The sequence below is a fragment of the Plecotus auritus genome, assembly GCF_963455305.1.
Source record: "Plecotus auritus genome assembly, chromosome: 5".
NCBI lineage: Eukaryota > Metazoa > Chordata > Mammalia > Chiroptera > Vespertilionidae > Plecotus > Plecotus auritus.
This window is the reverse complement of record NC_137776.1, coordinates 68779570-68801838: the sequence shown is the minus strand read 5'-3', so window position 1 is coordinate 68801838 and position 22269 is coordinate 68779570. Positions and strand designations below refer to the sequence as shown.

Genomic DNA, 22269 nt, shown 5'->3' with positions numbered 1-22269 from the left:
GAAAGACCAACAAATGAAATCATCGCTTATTTAGTGCTTTTACTTGGACTTGCTGGAAAATGATAATCTACTTGAAGGAATAAAACAGACATGCCAAATCCTAAATAATAACAAAAGATAAAAATAGGGGACCATAAGTGAATACCTGATTAATTAGTAAAGTAATTTGCAATAATTAGTGTAGGAAATCAGAAGACAAAGAGAGCTTTTAGTGTCAGATTGATGGAAATTTTCTTCAAGGAGGAAGCAGTATCTGAGCCAAGTTTTGGTTGACCAAGAGATAAGAGATAAACAGCAAAAGGCAACTGGGGTCAGATAGTAGAAGATCAGAGTCTTGCCAAAGGACACTGGGACTTCGTTTCATAGCTGCAGACCATAGAGGCAGATGTACAGCCCACCATAGATTTTAGAGGTAGAACAGCTTCCTGTTTGTGAAGACATTTGGGAAGCCCATGACTGTTTAGCAACTATTAAGCAGCACGGGCCCTGAGGGGGGATGGGGAAGATAAACTGTAGTCAAAAACTGAAGATTGATGCTAACTTAATGGAGAAACCTGAAATCTTTAGCAGTATAAACTACGTAGGTGAAAGAAAATAAATATAGTTGTCTTTAAAGGTTAAGTAGTAATTGAGATCACCATCCTTCTTATGTGTAGCAGAGACTCAGATGTTTACCTCTGTTTATTAGACATTTCTTTTTCAGAAAAAAATCTAAAGGGTATGTGTGTGTGAATATATTATTTTCATTGCGAAGTATTTCTGGACCCATTTATAAGAATTTTCAAAACTAAAATGCTAACAGCCTATTCATTGTTATTTTTAGTAAGTTATGTTAGTGTGTTTGTGCTCTTGAGGGAAATGGTTTGACACTTTTTCTTTTAAAACATGTTGGCTTTGTATTTAAACATAGAAAATTATGCTAGAGAGCTTTTTTCCCCTATTAAGTTAGGGACAAAAATTTTTAATTCTGAGACATTGAGGGCATGTTTCTAATTATATATGAGGTTCTAGGTTAAATTTTTATTTTGTAATATAACCTAGATTTGGTTGTTTGTTTGTTGTTGTTTGCCACAAGTATTTTATTGATTACCTGCAGAGTTTACTTAGGAGAATACCAAAGCTTACAAAACATATAATTCATAAACATTATTCTAGCTTATCTACATTGATTTATTGCTGAAGTTCTATTTACTGTATGTTTAAAGTTATCTCTTACCTAGTGGGTCTCAGGATTATCTTTTAATATTAGACATGTAATCTTGGAATAAAACTCAAAAGTATTTTTATAAATGCTAATGAGGTCAATTAGGAGTCAGTGTTCATAAATACTTAGAGCACTCTTTTACTGGGACTGTAGACCTTTGTCTTTAAAAACAGAGACACCATGGCCTTAGTCTAGTTCTTCTGAATCAGGATCTCTGGGCATGTAACCTGGGAATTTACATTTTAAAGTAGTACCTGGTGACCTTAAGTGCCTTATAGTTTGTGATTCTCTGCAATTACCATTTATGTAATGCTTGGATCCATGTAACCTAAGATATTACATAGTTGTTGAGATAGGTGTGTGTGGGTCATGGAAGCATTGAAGTCATCTATATGTATAAAAGCCCAGTGACCAAACAGCGGAATGACCAGAATGACCAGTTGAACAGTCGCTATGACATGCACTGACCTCCAGGAGGCAGACACTAAATGCAGGAGCTACCCCATGGTGGTCAGTGTGCTTCCACAATGGGAGCACAGCTCAGCCGACCAGGATGAGCAGCTCTCCCACAGCTGCCGATCCCCACAGGCCATGCTCCCCACCAGTGCACGAATCTGTGCACTGGGCCTCTAGTTTTAATTATTTAGTAATCAGATTAGCAAGTATTTCAGTAGTTTTCATTGACCTGAGTAGACAGTATTTTTTTTTACAGTTAGTGTTATATTAATTAATCTATAGAAAGTAAGGCAAATAATTTCAGTGAGATTATTTCTTACCTTAAGAACAAATATACGTCCTTAATGCTTTTAAAAACACATGGGCCCAGGCCCCGCATCATACAAATTAATCAAAATATCTAAGGAATAGGCTGAATCTTGATATATTTTAAAAAGTTCCAAGTGTTTTTAATGTGCAGCTGCAACTGAGAAACAGGGATCTACACAAATGACCAAAAAGAAGAATGATGTTGCTAATCCAAAAATTATTGGTATTTGGCTTGAGAATCCATAGTACTCCAAACCACATACTAAAAGTATGACACTGTAGTATCCAAATCCTATTTTCTCTAACTGCTTGTCTCTGACCCATTTTAAAAAATCAAAGAAAATTAGAATTAAATTTTTTCAGCAAAGAACATTTTACGCTGGGTAATTTTAGTTCCATTTTAGAGGCAATTTCTCTTTAAATATCTCTGCTAAGCTTCACTAGGTTGGTGTAAAGTACTGATTGGGCAGTTTAACTGATAAGAGAATAAACTTTTGACCTTTTCATGGGGACAGATATATTTAATCAGTTGATTTTTATGATTTTTGGCATTTATAACCAACTCAAATGTAATCAAGAATTGTTTTTCATTATCTATTTTGAACAAGGAAAATATTTTCTTGAGTGTGGCTATGTTCATGTGGTACATCAGAATCAATATGTTTAAAATTATATTTTAAAATATGTTCATAGGAACTAGACAGCCAGATAAATTTAGTACTATAGAAAGTGCTAAACTTAATGACATGGATTACAATATATGTTCTGAACTTTGATTCTTCTAATGTGAAAATTTCATCATTATCACAGTTTATTTACATAAAACACATTTTTATATACACCTCTCTTTGTCCAAACTCATTAAAGAAAGTCAAAAAGAATAATTTCAAGATCTGCTTTTACATTTAAAATAAATGAGACCATATGTATAAACTCAAATTTATGATATTTTCTTATGTTTCTCTTTTAGATGTTTATTGAGAATATCAGTTTCTGCATGTTGGCAGTAGATATTGAAGGTTATATGGTTTACAGAAAACATCTTTAAAAGATAGACACTCAAGGTAAGTAATAACTTTAGCCTCATAAATAATCTCATTTAAGTAGTTAAGGTTGCCACATTGTAATTTGACTTGCTAAACTTGCTTACTTTTTATTGCTGGCCCTGTCTAACTGACCTGACAACCACTTTCATTCATATTCAGACACACATTTTTATGCCCTAACACCATCTTGACAGGAATTATCAGATTTTATTTACCACAGGCAGTTGATAAAATTGGTACATTATTATGGAAGAGAGCAAATCCATTAAGAAGAATGAAGAAGTAGCTTCTATCAACTGTGTGAGCACAACTCAGTCCATAGAGTTTTACTTGAAAAATAATTAAACAAAAACTACTATTCACTGGATTTAAAATGTATTCATTAATCTGTTCTTTAACCATATTAAGAACTTGTTCTTTAACCCTCCAAAAACCCTGTCATAGTTTCAAATATAGTATTGCCTCTGAATACCAAATCTCTTGTCACTATTTCTTGTGTCCCCAAAGATTTGTCTTGAACTAGCATATCCTTTTACTTCGCATGTTACTTCGGTGATAACATGCTTGCATTACTAAGCAAATTTTTAAATACATTTTGGTAAAATTTTGAGTGAGATATGAAGGGTACAAAATATAAATAATGGTGCATGTCAGATGGGCACAATGGAACCTTGGAGAGTACGTGGCCTGTAAATGGGGCACCTCTGTTCAGCTCTATAATTCTTTCTCAGTGGAAATAAGAAACCAGTCAAATCATATTTTATGATTTTTTCGAAAGAAACCAGAAATACAGATTTTGAAAAGTTCTAATTTTTCAATATCAGCATAACATTTGGCAGTGAAAAATCCACTTTTGCCACTGTGTGAGCCAAATAAAACAGTTTATGGCCTTTGTTAGGGGATTTTTTTTTCCCTTTCTTCTGTTTCTTTATTCTTTTAGAATGCAAGTACTTAGAATCTATTTTTTCTCCTTAATTTGTAGTTAGCAGCTTAGCGATTTTGCTAGTTTTCTGTGATGACTATTATTGTCAGAAATGACTTCTCTTGAAAATATAAATGATATAAATATTACTTATTTTTAATTCATTTGTACAGTTATATATGGTGAGTTGGTTACTTGGGACAGCTATTCAATTGTTTCCTGAATTATAATAATTACACAGTTATTTTTATAGTTTCTTCATCTCCATAGTCTAAAATGGAGCCTTCTGATTTAGAAAAGAAAATGGAATCTTTTTTTTTTTTCTTTAATGGACCTTTTGCATAGAGAACAGAGTAAATCATTCTCCTCAGTCCATGGTACACTGTCATCACTGGTCCATACAAAACACTTAATTATATTTTTATTTATTTTCTTTTTTAAAAAACAAACATGTTTTTATTGATTTTAGAGAGAGAGGAAGGGAGAAGGATATATAGAGAGAAACATTGATAACAAAGAAACATTGATCTGCTACCTCCTGCATGCCCCCTACTGGGGATTGAGCCTGCAACCCAGGCATGTTCCCTGACCTAGAATAGGTGACTTCTTGGTTCATGGGTTGATGCTCTACCACTGGGCCACACCAGCCAGGCCTAATGTAACTTGTTTTTAGGGTCTTTTAGGATCTTTAAAATATATGAAGCAAAAAGCAATAGAGTTGCAAGGAGAAATAGACAAATCCACAGTTATAATTAGATATTTCAACTTTCCTTTCTCAACAATTGTTCAAAAATGTAGACAGAAATCAGTTAGTAAACAAATCTTGAACAACTGTAAAATCCACCCTGACCTAATTGCCATTTATAGAACATATATTCAATAACAGCAGAATATACATTCTTTACCACTATGAGAACATTCTCCACGATAGACCATATACTGGGCATAACACAAGTCCCAGTAATTTTAAAAGATTGAAGTCATCCAGAGTAGGTTCTCTGTAGAAAACAGAATTAAGTATCAAACTAAAAACAAAATAATGTGAAAAAAAAGTCCCAAATATTTGGTAATTAAGCACTATACTTCTAAATAACCTATGAGTCAATTAGAAATCATAAGGGACATTGGAAAATATTTTAAACTGAATGATAATACACAACATATCAAAATTTGTGGAATGTATGTTAAGCAGTGCTAAGAGAGAAATTTATTATTTCAAGAGAAGGAAAAGCAAATCCATTAGTAACTAGAAACAAGGAAATATAAAAGCAGAAATCAGTATTTAGGAAATACCAAAAGATAGAGAAAATCAGTGAAAGCAAAAGGTGGTTGTTTGAAAATATCAATAAAATTGATAAATCTCTTGCTAGGCTGATCAAGGACAGGAGAGAGAGAGAGAGAGAGAGAGAGAGAGAGAGAGAGAGAGAGAGAGAGAGAGAGAGAGAGGGAGAGAGAGAATTGAAATAGCCAGTGAGGAGTCTTGATGACAGCCTTTAACTTCTTGAATCACCTTATTGAAATATGGCCTGGCTGCTATCCCTTATCTCTAATGGACAGGTATCATTCTTGGATCTGTCTTCCTCTTTTATGGGATTCCCTTTTTCTCTTCCTGTTGCTTAAACCTTTTCTTAAGGTTTTGCGCTCTCATTTTTGTGGAGCCAGTCCTCTGGGGAATTCTTGAGAAAGGATGTATAGGAAATAATATTTCATTCTCACTAACATTTCCATGAACATTAGATCTTTTCACTTTGCCTTCATTTACGTTGCCTTAAGGTAATTAGGAATAGCTATTTAAAAATGTGTTTGCACCACCATTAAAAAATACTTTCTATCTGCCTTATATAGTCCCTTTATCTGCATGAGGAAAACATTCTGAAAAAGTCCTTCATAAGAAAGAAAATTCAAGAAGACATTGCTATTAAAAGAATCAATCCCTTTAGATAAGCTTTATTACCCAGAATTGTGTTTAGCAAAAAAAAAAAAAAGTATTTATTTGTGTACATTTCTTGTAAGTCACATTAAGATTCTTTTCATCACTAATATTAGCAAGATTTAGTATCTAGAAAACTTGGTGTTTCTTTTGAAATGCAGTGAAGTAGACAGTCTGGTAACCTAAGTGGTCAATGGGACATCTGTGAGCTCGAGTAAGCCCTGGGTCCTATTGTTGTTTCATATAAATATGAATGGCTTTGCCTCATTGATCTGAAATAATTGGGATTACTTTACTGTGTCAGACAAAGGAGATTTTTTTTCCTAGGCCAAATGGTGTGTGTGTGAAAAAAAAAAATAGATATGTATATATTTAATATATATATAATATCTACACATATAAAAGCCAAGCGACTGGAACGCCGGAACCACCGGAACAACTGGTTGCTTTGACATGTACTGTTGCCCTGATCAGCCCCCCCACCCCAATCGGGGGTGGGGCCGGCTGGCCAACTGCCCACAGCACCTCCCCCTGGCTGGCCCAGACCCGATTGGGGCCAATCGGGGCGGGCTGGCCGGATCCCACCAAGCATGAATTCATGCACCGGGCCTCTGGTATTTTATATATAGCTTTTGAAGTACCTCCATCAACATTTACCAAACTTTAGAAATTAATAGTTATTAATGAAAAAAATATGTGACAAATTATATTTTCCAAAACTGGCCACAAACATTTCTATTCCCACATGCTCCTCCAAGACCTTTTTACTCTGTCATCAGGAGGTGTAGTCTCTTTCCCTTCTCCATGAAATCTGGCTGCCTTGATGAGTAGTAGAAGTGACACTAGATATCTTCAGAAACTTAGTCATTAAAGATACAAGGGATCTATGTGGATTTCTCTCTCTTTCTTGAGATGCTTGCCCTTAGAACTCAAACCCCCATATTGTGAGGAAGGCCAGGCCAAATGAGGAGGCTACCACCACACCAGGCTCGTGACTGAGCAATTTTCAGATAATTCCAGTCCAAGCCCTTAGAGCTGTCCCAGCTTGCACCAAGTAGAGCAGAGGCTAGCTATCTCTCCTGAACTCTGCCTGAACCTGTGAACAATATAAGTGGTGTTTGTTATGTAGCAATAAATAGCTGGTACCAAAAGGTTCTGTTTTAAAGTAAGTTTGGAAAATACTTACCGAACAGTATAAGAAATTTCTCTGCTACGGGAAAGCCTTCAGTGCGCTAATATGTGATGCTCTCCAAGAAGATCATAGTTGCTCTCCAAGAGGATCATAGATAGGGTATGTATTGTTCATAGAGCATCTCATGTGTCATCATTTGAGATTACTTCTCCAAAGTCATTTTAATGCCTATGTATTCTATTAATAAACCATCATGCTCATCTTTATTCTTCTGTGCTTGAACATTTAGGTTATTTACAACATTTAGCTATTACATGTGTTTTGGTAAAAAAAAAGAAAACAACTTGCTTTCTCTTTTAGTTATTTCCATAGACTCTATTCTTTGGAGTAGTATTACTATGCTATGGCATCTAAAATTTCTAATGACTGCCTACATTAGCTTCTAAGAAATTAAAGCATTACCATAATCAATATAATTGTATATTTTTCTTCAAATACTTCATAGGTTTTAACATTCTTCTTTTTTTTAATTGCTAAAATATAAAGTCGCAATACACAGTTGTTTAGGTTTGTCTTTCTTTAATTTATACCAAGTATGAACAACGCCGAATCTTTTCAATTGGCCTTTTTTTAAATGTATTGTATCCTCCATGTTTAGCACTGTATTTGCCTGGGTCCTCATGGTCTCATGACAGCTCCACCATTGAATACCTAGTTTAGTTTCTCAATGTCTCTGCTTGGCCTCCTCATCCATAAAATGAGAAACTGAATATTACCTTTCTTGAGTTGATCTCTTGCCCTTTGAGAATGCATGGAAGGGTTGGGAGAGTATTATGCTAAGCGAAATAAGCCAGTCAGAGAAAGATAAGTATCACATGATCTCACTTATATGTGGAATCCAATGAACAAAATAATCTGATGAACAAAATAGATCCAGAGAAATGGAAGCGTGGAACAGACTGAGGAATCTCAGAAGGAAGGGGAAAGGGGGGGCGGGGGTAAACAAAAAACTTACATGCATATATGCATTACCCATGGACACAGACTGTAGTGTGTGAACGCCTTGGGATGGGGAGCCAATGCAGGATGGAGGGGGCCAATGGGGGAAAAAAGGGGATATTTTAACTGTAATACTTTGAACAATAAAGATGTTTTTTAAAAAGAAGTAAATAAAATCTATATATATATAATATCCTATATAATAAAAGAGTAATATGCAAATTGACCATACCTCCGCTACACCCACAAGCCACGCCCACCAGCCAATCATGAGTGAGTATGCAAATTAACCCCAACCAAGATGGCTACAGCCACGGAGCGAGCAGGAGGCTTGGGTTTCCCTGGCAATGGAGGCTTGGGTTTCCCTGGACTCCACTCAAGGCTACAAAGTTTCAGTTATAGAAAATAAATAAATCCCAACAAAAATGGTGGCAGCCACTGGAGATGGAGAGAGCAGGAGGCTTGGGTTTCCCCGGCGATAGAGGAAGCCAAGCTTTCTGCCTGCCCTGGCCTCCCCTCAAGGCTACAAAGTTTCAATTATAGAAGATAAATAAATCCCAGATAACAGGGCCTTTGCTTGGGTCGCCGGGGGGCGTGGCCAGCCTGAAACCACCATAGGCCCCTCGCCCAGGCCACCCCATGCCCCAAGGGAACCCCCACCCTGATCCGGGACACCCTTCAAGGCAAACCAGCCGGCCCCGACCCGTGCACCAGGCCTCTATCCTACCTAATAAAAGAGTAATATTTAAATTGACCATCACTCCAACACACAAGATGGCTGCCCCCATGTGGACAAAAGATGGCTGCCACAAGATGGCCAGCAGGGGCGGGCCATTGGGAGGGACCAGGCCTGCAAAGGAGGGCAGTTGTGGGTGATCAGGCTAGCAGGGGAGGGCAGTTGGGAGGGACCAGGCCTGCAAAGGAGGGCAGTTGGGGGCGATCAAGCCTGCAGGGGAGGGCAGTTAGGGGCAATCAGGCTGGCAGGGGAGCAGTTAGGCATCAATCAGGCTGGCAGGGGAATGGTTAGGGGGTGATCAGGCTGGCAGGCAGAAGCGGTTAGGGGCAATCAGGAAGGCAAGCAGGCAAGCAGTTGGGAGCCAGTAGTCCTGGATTGTGAGAGGGATGTCTGACTGCCCATTTAGGCCCAATCCTACTGGAATCGGGCCTAAACGGGCAGTCTAACATCCCTTAAGGGGTCCCAGATTGGAGAGGGTGCAGGCTGGGCTGAGGGACACACACCCCCATGCAGAAATTTTGTGCACCGGGCCTCTAGTGTGTGTGTGTGTGTGTGTGTGTGTGTGTGTGTGCGCGCGCGCACGCGCATGTATATATAAAAGCCTAATATACTAAGTGTCCGACCATCCAACCGGTCGCTATAACCTGCACTGACCACCAGGGGGCAGATGCTCAACACAGGAGCTGCCGTGACACGCACTGGCCATTTACAGAGAAAGGGCACCGCAGACCTGCCACCCACAAAGCAACACTCAGCTTCGTCTAAGTGGGACACAGGCCCCGCCACCACCCTGGAGCAACAGCCCACCAAGTCGCAGCCGACATTGCCGATACCCCATGGTACAAAATGTGACCCACAGCTGCCCAGCCCAGCCCGGAAACGGTGGCTGTTGGTGCTGGGTAATGACATCACATAGCAACGCCCAGCTTCCTCTCCCTAGCCACTAGCCTCCTTGGAGTTTCTTCAGCCCTGAAACATGACTTGCTTTATAGTCAGGTGCAAACATTTTACACTTTAACCTAATATCTGTGAAGCATTTTCCCGTGTCTCATCTCATTTGATCCTCTTAAAGAAGTCCTGGAGTAGGTTGATAGGAGACTCAATTGAATCCTATTTTCTTTGCATTAGCCGGAAAACGGAGTTTTAGAAAGCTTAGAAACTTGATAGGACTGAAAAGAAGTAAGAAATGGTGGAACTTGAAAATGACTTCAGGTTTTCTCACTGCACAGAATAGAGTCAAACACTGCTGCAGTTACATATTTTTCCCTTTGTTCTCCCTGCGTAATCTACAATAATAATACCTGAAAGAGAAGTTGGGGTGCTTCACTGGGCTGGAAAAAGTTTAGCTAAATCAGAAAGCAGGTCTAATTAATTGAGTTTATTCTATATATATAAAAGGCTAAGTTGACTCACCCATACACGATACATATAAAGCTCTCGCTGTCGCTAATCACATGCATGTGTTTCTATCTGTCATTGTCAGTTGTGAATTTGGTTGACACTTCTATTATAGAGAAAGGGCGAATAGCAATATTAAAATATCTCTTCTAATTTCCTTTCACTATGCACGAATTCGTACACTGGGCCACTAGTAATGCTCATAAAGCACTTGACTGAGTGTTTTATATTTTATTTGAAACACTCAATGCTGAGTAAGTTTAGATTTTCTCATACAGAGAAGTTGTAATTTCATGTTTTTGTCATTTCATCATATGTATTTGACATAAGGACTTTATTATATTTATTTCATGATCATTTTCTTTTTTTAATCTTTTGATTTTGTTGTATACAATTTTTTAAAGGATTAAAATTTTTTCTACTCTTTAGTAGTAAAATTATCTTTCATCTACTGATGGAATTAATATGCTCTTCTATGACTTTATTTTTTCTTTCAAGAAAGCACTATGCTATGAACTATATTAGATGCACGAATCATAATAAGACATGGTGCCTATCCTCAAGTAGCTTCTAATTTAGTCAGAGGACTGTATCAGTCACAGGTCTGCAGTAAGGAATATATATGTGCATGAGTGTGTGTGTGTGTGTGTACGTGCGCATGCTCCCATGCATACTTGTGTGTAAAGGCATTCATTTCAAGGAATTAGCTTTACAGTTGTAGTCTCTCAAGTATGAAATTTGTAGGGCAGGCTGGCCGACTGAAACTCAGGCTTGCGCTGATGCTTCAGCCCTGAGGCAGAATTTCTTCAGGAAAATCTCAGCTTTGCTCTTAAGGCTTTTCAATTGATTAGATGAGACTAACCCAGATTATGGAAGATAATCTTTTTTATTTAAAGTCAACAGAGTGTAGATGTTATCAGATGTTTAAAAAAATTCTATGAAATACATTCACAGAAACAACTAAATTAGTGCTTAACTAAACTGTAATATAGCCTATCTAAGGTGAATCAGAAAACAAACCATTGCAAAGGCAAATAGTGGGACAGGCTTTTGATGGTGATTTTCACATTACTACATTTCATCATTTCAATGCTTTTAATTGTGACATTTAAGAGAAAAACATATAAAATAAGTGGACTACTATGTTAAAAGTGGAAAGGTTTGCCCTAGCTGGTTTAGCTTAGGGGACAGTGTGTCAGCCTCTGGACTGAAGGGGCACATGTCTGGGTTGCGGGCTCTATCCCCAGTAGGGGGTATGCAGGAGACAGCTGATGTTTCTATCTCTCTCTCCCACTCCCTTCCTCTCTGAAATCAGTAAAAATATATTAAAAGTGAAAATGTTTATTATTAGTATAGATTCTATGGATTTCTTTATTGATATCTTTTTCTATAACATTTCTGAGTATCTATTATACAAAAAAATCAAGAAAAGATAATCATATGCAGTATACAAAGTATGACTAAATGAGTTTGTTATCAGTGGAAGTGGAGTTCTTGGGGTGCTACAAGGAAAATAATTTCCTGAGGCCCTCACGGGAGGATGAGGTTTCGTGGAAAGCTTTATTGATGCTGTAAAGTTAAGGGGGTTCCCCTGCAAGGTCCCATTTCTATCCATCCCACCATGGAAAAAGACCAATCTCATCTTCAGCAGGGTCAGAATTAAGGCCACTGCCAGAACTTCTTTCCATATTATAATCCAGTCCAGCATCTGACTAGCTTAACTGGCATTCCCAGCTGCAATTCATTGCGTGTGGGGGCCAGGTGGCCACTTAAGGTTACATGCTATGGAGAGAAACTAGGAAGCCCACAGGCAAGTGCTGGTCACAGAGCAAGAGCAAACAAGAGAGCAAGAGCAAGGGAATTCTTTGTACGGGTATTTTAACTTCCTAAGATTTCTCATGCTTCTGATGGAGTCCTCCCCCTAGGCAATCTGTTGTTCCTCATGCTAGACTGACAGACAACACCTTCCCTATGTCACCCCAACTTCACTGAGCATGCACCCATCTCCCCATTTTATCGATCCCTTCCCCCAGGGACGGGCAGGGAATGAACCAGTGGTTCCCTGGGGGAACATGAAGCTATAGCTTCCTTGTGAAGCTGCCCAGGTGACCATGCTTACCATGTCTGGCCTCCCCTTTGCTCTCTTTCTATTAATACTAATATCTAGCTAAATATGACCATAACAATTTGACTATTAAACAACTTGACTATTAATATATCATGCCATCTAAATGGATTTTAAATAATCCAATATCTTGTGAGATTGTATATTTGTTCATCCTATGATTCTAAAATTCCTTAATATTTTGAACCTCCTCTTCTAGAATTGCCTTCTAAGCCTGAAATGCATTCTTATGACTATATTAATAGTTTCCTGACCTTCTTCAAACATTTGCTTAAATGTCACCTCCTCAGTAAGGCCTATCTGACCATTCTGTTTTAAATTGCAATCCTCTTCTACCTTACCTTGATTGCTTTATTTCCCATACCATTAACTTTTCTAATGCATTATGTAATGTACATATTTATTGTGTAACCGCACTAGAAGCTAAATCATTAATGCAGGGATTTTGGATTAATACAGACACTACCTCAAAGAGCTTATAGATTTAAATCTCAATTTTTATAAAAATGTAACATGTGAGACAAGTGTAAATTAAACTTAAATTGTTTTCCAACAGAAATATAATCTGGTTTCAGCACAGAAAAAATGACATATTCTACATGTACTGATGAGAAGCACATCATAAAGAAAATATTTAAAGGCATGAACTTCTAAAGAAGTCTTTAGATGTAAATAGTTTGATGTCATATGCTTTGTTTTCCCTAATAGAGGCAATTTTTAAAAGCTGCTTTAAAACATTTTTTATGTCACTTCCCTGCTCAAAATTTTTCAATGGATTTTGATCACATTTGGAGTAAAAGTCCATGTCCTACCATGTCCTGGGAAATCTGAACCCTACTTAATCTATTTCTTATCACTCTCCTCCTCCTTCACTTTGCTCTAACCCCTCTGGCCTTCTTGGTGCTTATAAACAGACCAAGCTCATTTTAGCTCCTAGGCCTTTGCACTTGCCCATTCCTCCTAATCTTACCAGGAATGTGGTATGTCACAGATGGACACACACACACACACACACACACACACACACACACACACACACACCACACACACTAGAGGCCCGGTGCACAAGATTTGTGCACTGGTGGGGGGTGTCCCTCAGGCCAGCCTGCACCCTCTCCAATCTGGGACCCTTCAGGGGATGTCAAACTGCCAGTTTAGGCTCGATCCCACAGGGCAGTCAGACATCCCTCTCACAATCTGGGACTGCTGGGTCCTAACCACTTGCCTGCCTGGCTGCCTGATTGCCCCTAACCACTCTGCCCGTCAGCCTGATCACCCCCTAACCGTTCCCCTGCTAGCCTGATTGACACTTAACAGTTCCCCTGCCGGCATGATCATCCCCAACTGCCCTAACCTGCCAGCCCCATCGCCCCCAAGTGCCCTCCCCTGTGGGACTGAGGGGACTGGGGGACTGAGGCTGGATGAGGCAGGGCTGAGGGGACTGGGCACTGCCATCTTGTGTCTGTGGGTGCCACCATCTTTGAGGGCATGGCATTCAATTAGCATATTTCCTCTTTATTGGCTGTGGGCGCCGCCATCTTGTGAGGGCATGTGGTCAATTAACATATTCCCTCTTTATTAGATAGGATATATATCCTATATAATAAAAGCCTAGGTGGTGTCATGCAATGTTGTCACAAGTTGGCCACTGTGACGTCGTAACAAGATGGCCGCCCCCACATCGTTACAAGATGGCCACCTCCATGTCGTCACAAGATGGCTGCCACAAGATGGCGGCCCCCACATTGTCACAAAATGTCTACCACAAGATGGCTGCCACAGGATGGTTACCACAAGATGGTCACCACAAGATGGCCAGCAGGGGAGGGCAGTTGGGGTGACCAGGCTGGCAGGGGAGGGCAGTTAGGGGTGACCAGGCCTGCAGGGGAGGGAAGTTGGGGGCAATTGGGCCGGCAAGGTGAGCAGTTAGGGGACGATCAGGAAGGTGAGCGGTTATGAGCCAGCAGTCCTGGATTGTGAGAGGGATTTCCCAAATTGGAGAGGGTGCAGGCCAGGCTGATGGACACTCCCTCATGCACAAATTTTGTGCACCAGGCTTCTAGTGTGTGTGTGTGTGTGTGTGTGTGTGTGTGTGTGTATACATTTTGTGACAACGTGGGGGCCGCCATCTTGTGGCAGCCATCTTGTGACGACATGGAGGTGGCCATCTTGTAACGATGTGGGGGCGGCCATTTTGTTACGATGTCACAGTGGCCAACTTGTGACAACGTCTCATGACACCACCTAGGCTTTTATTATATAGGATATATATCCTATCTAATAAAGAGGGAATATGTTAATTGACCACATGCCCTCATAAGATGGCGGCGCCCACAGCCAATTGGAGAGGGTGCAGGCCAGGCTGATGGACACTCCCTCATGCACAAATTTTGTGCACCAGGCTTCTAGTGTGTGTGTGTGTGTGTGTGTGTATGTATACACACACACACACACACACACACACACACACACACACACACTAGAGGCCCAATGCACGCAGACTCGTGCAAGAATGGGCCTTCCTTCCTTTGGCTGTTTGCACTGCCTTCGCTCCGACCTGGAGCCACCTTTCCGCCTTACCACACTGCCCAGAGGCCCAGAGTGGCTGGGGCAAGGCCTGTGTATGCAAATTAACCCACCTTCTTTGGTTAATTTGCATACTCGTGATTGGCTGGTGGGTGTCACGAAGATACGGTCAATTTGCATCTAATTCTTTTATTAGTGTAGATGGGAGACACATAAGGAGGTTTGCTGGGTGACAACCCTATGCTTGGAATAACCCTCAATGACTTGGCTGCTGCCATTTAAGTTCTCAACAGTGGAAAATACTGACATTTCCTTATGAATGCTTTGTTACCAGACTTAAAGAACACAGGTTAACAGGCTCTGAGAAGATGAATTTATTTAGAGCCAAAAGACAGTCTCTGTGTTTTAATACATAACATTCTTTTGTTGACCACAGGTAGGGACCACAGAGGGTTAATGCTCGACTTAAACAAGAAACTCAGGTTTGCCTTAGTTCATGGTGCTGACATCTCTGAGGCTCAGGGCTAGAATTAGGGTTTGGCTGCAAACTTCATGAAGTTGCCTTGGTTGAAAAAAGCATCTTTACTCTTCTTGGAAACTTCTCCTGAAATGCACACACCTCCACAGAGGGCCTTTATGGATGTGCCTCTACCAAAGAGACATGGTCCAGAATCAGAAAGGCCACACAGGAAATGTCCTTGGGATACACACACACACACACACACACACACACACACACACACACACACACACACACTAGAAGCCCAGTGCATGAAATTCGTGCAAAGGGGTGTGTGTCCCTCAGCTCAGCCTGCACCCTTTCCAATCTGGGACTCCTCGAGGGATGTCCGACTGCCCGTTTATGCCCGATCCCGGTAGGATTGGGGCCAAACGGGCAGTCGGACATCCCTCTCACAATCCAGGACTGCTGGCTCCCAACTGCTCGCTTGCCTGCCTTCCTGATTGCCCCTAACCGCTTCTGCCTGCCAGCCTGATCACCCCCTAACCATTCCCCTGCCAGCCTGATTGATGCCTAACTGCTCCCCTGCCAGCCTGATTGCCCCTAACAGTCCTCCCCTGCAGGGCTGGTCACCCCTAACTGCCCTCCCCTCCAGGCCTCTTCACCCCTAACTGCTCTCCCCTGCAGGCCTAAGTCCTCCCCAACTGCCCTTCCCTGCAGGCCTGGTCTCCCCCAACTTCCCTCCTCTGCCGGCCTGGTCACCCCCAACTGCCCTCCCTTGCAGGCCTGGTCCCTCCCAACTGCCCTCCCCTGCTGGCCATCTTGTGGTGGCCATCTTGTGTCCACATGGGGGCAGCCATCTTGTGTGTTGGAGTGATGGTCAATTTGCATATTACTCTTTACTTAGATAAGATTAGGAGCCAAGCATGTGAATTCACATGGCGCTGCCCACCCACCTGCAGTCCTGCCTTGACACCTGAACCTGTCCACACAGAGCTCCACTGCACCTGGCCCAGCCCCCAAACCCTCTGGCCTTCTCTGGCTGCTTCAAGTCCCGCCCTCAGTCCCTCAAGTCACCTCAGGCTGGTCCCGCCTTCTCTGGGCACCTCCCCGCTTCCGCCCCATCTCTGGAGCAACGTGGCAGCTCTGCCCCATCATGGAGCTGGAGGAGAGTGTGGAAGCCTCCCACTTGCTGCGCTGAGCTCCTTCCCCTGGCAGGTGGGCCTTGGGGCACTCAGAGTGTGAGCAGTGGGTGGCAATGGACTGGTGAGGTGGGCACTATGGGATCTCACCCCTGCCCTCCCTGGCACGGGATTGTCCCGCCTCCTCTGGGCGCCTCCCCACTTCCGCCCCGTCTCCAGAGCAGTGCCCCAGCTAATTTGCTAATGACCTTGTCATTGCCCATTACGGCGTCCCGACCATTAGCATATTAGCTCTTTATTAGTGTATATATATATATGTGTGTGTGTATATATATATTTCAGAGAAGGAGAGAGAGAGATAGAAACATCAATGATGAGAGAGAATCATTGATCAGCTGCCTCCTTTGTGCCTCCTTCTGGGGATCCAAACTGCAACCCAGGCATGTGCCCTGACCAGAATTTTTTTTACATGCAATAAGCATTAATATTTCAAACATTTCAAAACATTTTTTAATATTGGAAATATTTATTTATTCATTGATATTTTTAAAAAATACATTATGTGCCCAGTCCATTTGGGTCAGTGTTACGAGCATCAGCCTGCAGACTGAAGTGTCGGCAGGTTCGATTCCAAGTTAAGGGCAGGTACCTCAGCTGGAGGTTCGATCCCTGACCCCTGTTGGGGCCCGTGCAAGAGGCAACCAGTTGATGTATATCTCTCACATCGATGTTTCTCTCTCTCTCCCCCTCCCCCTCCTCTCTCCCTTTTACTCTCTCTCTAAAGATTAATGGAAAAAATGTCCTCAGATGAGGATTTTTTTTTTTTTAAATATATTTTATTGATTTTTTACAGAGAGGAAGGGAGAGGGATAGAGAGTTAGAAACATCGATGAGAGAGAAACATTGATCAGCTGCCTCTTGCACACCCCCTACTGGGGATGTGCCCGCAACCAAGGCACATGCCCTCAACCGGAATCGAACCTGGGACCCTTCAGTCCGCAGGCCGACGCTCTATCCACTGAGCCAAACCGGTCAGGGCCTCAGATGAGGATTTTTTAAAAACCTTCAAAAAAACCCAAAAACATTTATGCACCAACTGTTTGCTGGGGAGTACTGTGGGAGCTGTCATAAGCAGTGAAGGACCCAAAGTCCCTGCCTCATGGAGCTTACTACTTATTATGGGAGACAAACCATAAGCATGTAAATAATTAAGTAATATAATTTCAAAAAGTGACATGGTCTATAAAGAAACATGTAATACCAGAGGCCCGGTGCATGAAAATTCATGCCCTGAAGGGGGTGTTCCTCAGCCCGGCCTGCCCCCTCTCACAGTCTGGGAGCTCTCAGGGGCGGGAGGCAACCTGGCGATCAGGGGAAGGCGATGCCCCCATCACACCTCTGCTGCTGCCACTACCGGCAGCGCAAGCCTCGGCTGGCCCTGGTTATCTGAGCCTTGGGTAGCCCTGGGCAGCTGGTCCGCCACCATCCAAGGCTTGCCTGTGCCTCAAGCGTCAGCTGGGCAGCTGCCATCTAAGGCTTGCCTGCGCCTCGGGCGGCCCTGGGCGGCTGGGGGGCTGAGGGAACTGGGGAACTCCGGAGGCAGGCGCATGGAGTGGCCAGACCACCTGGGGGCAGGCCCAGCCGTGCTGTGCACCTGCCGTCCCAGCGGGGCTGAGGGGACTGGGCGCCGCCATCTTGTGGCTGTGGGCGCCGCCATCTTTGAGGGCGTGGCAGTCAATTAGCATATTCCCTCCTTATTGGCTGCGGGTGCCACCATCTTTGTGAGGGCATGACAGTCAATTAGCATATTTCCTCTTTATTAGATAGGATAGTAAGTAGACAAGGGTAATGGAGAGCACAGGAGTGTTATTTTAGATAAGGTGGTTAGTGAAGACTTATCTCAGGAAATGATATTTAAGCAGAAACCTTCTAAATAGTGTAGGCGGGAGCAGTGTCTGAAGGAGGAGGGGTCCAGGCAGCAAAATGGAACAGCAATTGTAAAGGCTACTGGGTCAGCAAGAATTATGTGTTTGAGGCATAGCCAGAAACAAAATGTGGAGGAAGTATGGGTATGGAGAAACTGGTATGGAGAAAGTGAGGAAAACAGTGGTTTGAAATAAAGCTTAAGAGAGAGCAGGGCCAGATATATAGGGCCTTAGAGGTCATATTGAGGAATTTATAATTTAGGTTTTATTTTAACTGTGACAAGAAGCCATTGGTGGGTTTTGAACATAGGATTGATGTGATTTATGAAATTTAAAACATCTTCAGAAAATATATTCAATGATAACTTAGTGTCTTGTTTGAAAAACAATCATTTAAAAGTCATAAAATAACAGATTGATAATTTTTACTCCACATTTTTAATAACTAGAAAAATCCAGAAATTAAAAGGCATTTAAAAATCTAAGCATTAAATTTAGTTGCTATAACAAAGAAGATGCTGATTTTTTTTAATAGGCAGAGTGCTGACAATTCAATATGGAAAAGATAACTCATTTGTATAAAAGACATAAAAATGCAGTTTATCAAAAAAGAAACGCTAATGGCTAACAAGAGAATATTTCATTTCTCAACCTCTCCCTTGCTCTATGGGGACGTATTTCTAGTGATCAATTGCTGCCTGTTACTGTGATTTGCTATTCTCTTCACCATCTTTTCGTAGAGTGTCTTTGTTACCAGTGCTGTCCTCTTTTCTTTGTTATTACTCATGCCTGGAAATAATACTTTTTACCTGGCTAGCTATTTTTAAGAGCTGTGTGTGTGTGTGTGTGTGTGTATTTATAGGGAGACTGAAGGTAAGGAGAGGTACAGAGTATTGTTCCAGGTTTGCCAGTCTTCACAAAGTTGTTTATCTGCTGCCATAGACACAAAATGCTTCCTATAGAAGTTGCTTGTCTGTGTATTCTTTGTGTAACCTCCCTCCCCCACCTTTTCTACTTCCTAAATCTGAGTCTAGTAGGTTCTGCTGACAACTCAGCTCACCTCTGTACCCATACCTGTGATTACAAAAAAGGCCTGTAGCAACTTAGGGTGTATTATATACCTTCAGGGCATATTTTTTGCCCTCGTTTTCTGGGGTTCGCACTATGGGCTCTTACAACTGCATTTCTCCGAGACTGCTTTTCTTCACTTACTCGCATGTAGCTCCTGCCAGGTTTCAGCTGATTTTACTAATTTACAGTTTAGGGATTATATCTGAATCCTAATATTACTACAAATATATTGTATGTATTTCTTCCTTTGGAGGGAAAGACAGCTGGACAGATGAAAGGACACAGGCAGAAAGAGAAGAGAAAAAATAAATAAAGCAATCAGCTTTAGGAGCAAAATTCATGATCCAGAAAGCAAGAACTCTGGGAAAGACATAAAACAATGGAGAAGATAAATTATGAGTGGGCCAAACTTAGGAAAGAAGTATTTATTTCAAAGATGAAATTGGAAAGAGCTCAAGAAAGACTGGAAATTATGGAAAGGAACTTAAGGAATATAAAAGTTAAAAATGAGAAAAATGAATGCAATAAACCAAAGAAAGAACAAAACAATTAGAAAATTTGTATGTATGTGTAAGGTATATAAATTGAGATAGAGACACTATAAAAACTTAAAATAATATAAAAGAATAAATATTTAAAGATGAAATTTATTAACTTTTTGATAATACACAAGACCATTTGAACCCACATTTTAAAAGGACACTGCATGGGCCAAGAAAATTAGTTTAGAACTGTCAATACTGAGACATATCCTCATGAAGTTACTGAATTTTTAAACATGAAGAAATAATGATTAACTCACACATAAGAAGGGGAAAATAGTCAGTCTTATCTCTGATTTATCCTCATCAACATTTAGAGCCATCTGACAATGGACTAACATCTGCATATCTTTTAGAAAAAATAGAGTTTTGTATTTTAAATTCAGTAAAGCTGTCTTCAGGCACAAAAACTTCAGACAGTTTTGAACTTAGAGAATATTGTTTCAGGTGTGCCCTTCTTAAAAAAAATTCCTAGAAAATCACTGCCATTCAGATGAAAATAACTGGAAACACCACCGAAGGTTGAGCAGTGAACATTGAGAGGATTTAGTTGTAAAATAAGATGAAAACAAATGTGGGTATTAGAATTAAAAAACAAAATGTAAATACTGTATCCCTAAAAACAGAAATTATACACTACCTGGACCTATTTTATCTCCTTTTACCCAGATTTTTGTATTTGTAAGATTTTTTATATCTTCCTTTTTAATACTTACAAGTCAAAAACTGTCAACTAAAGTTGCAAATAATAAAAATAACAAGCAAAATTTAACTGGACTTAGAAAAACACTGAAAAATATTAACTGAAATATGATAAAGAAATTAAGAGCAGGAAAGAGTAATAGAAAATATGCTAATATCATAATTGCTTATTGAAGTAAGCTAATATATCTTGAATACAGAAATTTTAAAAAATTATATAAATTACATAATATGATTTATGAATACAAAGTTGCACAGAGTTATAAACACAGCTACTGGAACAAAGATACATACAGAGAAACTACATGTGGAGAAATATGAGATAAAACCTACTAGTAAAAAAAAATCTAGAAAACAAGTTAAATTAATAGTAGGATGAAGACCCATTTTATTAGATGCCCACTGTCAAAATTATCATTTTACATTGTATTGAAAGGGATCAATCAACAGAAAAATTAATGTAAATGGGCTTAACTCATGTTATTTATTAAAAGTGAATTTCCAACTAAATCACAGAGCAAATGTCTATTCTCTGATATATGCAAAAAAACAGAACTAAAGTGTTTTAGAAATGTTGAAAACTAAAGGGTAAAAATTAAGCCAGATAAAGCCAAGCAAAATACTTACATCATAACAAAGGAATCATTCACCAAGATATATTCTAGAAATAGACCAGGAACCTAAATGTAAACCCATAGAGGTACTCAAAAAACACAAGATTTTTTTTTTTTCTTCTGACTTTAGCATAGAAAATAACTTCAAAACAAAATCTAGTTATGGGCAAATAATGTTCAACAAAGGAGCCAAAAACACACAACGGAGAAAAGAAAGCTTCTTTAATAAATGGTGCTGGGAAAAGAATGAAACCATATTACAGTTTGTCCCTATGACAAAAATTAACTCAAAATGGATCAAAGACCTAAATATAAGACCTGAAACAAATTACAGGGAAGAAAACATAGGTACTAAACTAATGGACCTTGGTCTTTGAGAGGATTTTATGAATTTGACCTCAGGGACAAGGAAAGTAAAGGCAAAATAAATGAATGAGACTATATCAAACTAAAAAGTTTCTGCACAGCAAAAGAAACTGCCAACAAAACAAAAACGCAACCCACTGAATGGGCGAAGATATTTGCAAACAACAGCTCTGACAAGGTGTTAATATCCAGAATATATAGAATTCACACAACTCAACACTAAATAAACAATTCAATTTAAAAAGGCCCTGGCCTGGTGGCTCAGTTGAGTGGAGCATTATCCCTTACACCAAAAGGTTGTGGGTTCAATTCCTGGTTGGGTTGAGTATGGGAGGCAACCAATCAATGTTTCTCTCTCCTTCCTCTCTCTCTAAAAATCAATTAAAACAAAACATATCCTCAGTTGAGAATTAAACAAAAAACAATTTTTTTAATGGGCAGAGGACCTGAACAGACAATTCTCCCAAGAAAACATACAAATGGCCAATAGATATATGAAAAAGTGCTCAACTTCACTAGCTATTAGGGAAATGCAAATCAAAACTACAATGAGATACCATGTCACACCTGTTGGAATGGCTGTTAATCAACAAGACAAATAACAAGTGTTGGAGAGGTTGCTGAGAAAAAGGAAGCCTCATTCACTACTGGTGGGAATGTAAAC

At 40.3% G+C, this 22269-nt stretch overlaps 1 long non-coding RNA gene across 1 annotated transcript in view; it reads left to right on the top strand.

Annotated features, from left to right (window-relative positions):
• Nucleotides 1–22269, top strand: part of LOC308248841 — a 168904-nt gene that overhangs the window by 130685 nt on the left and 15950 nt on the right. Inside the window, exon 2 of the long non-coding RNA XR_013960646.1 lies at nt 2940–3033. This is a non-coding gene — a long non-coding RNA (uncharacterized lncRNA). The remainder of the gene's footprint in view (nt 1–2939; nt 3034–22269) is intronic.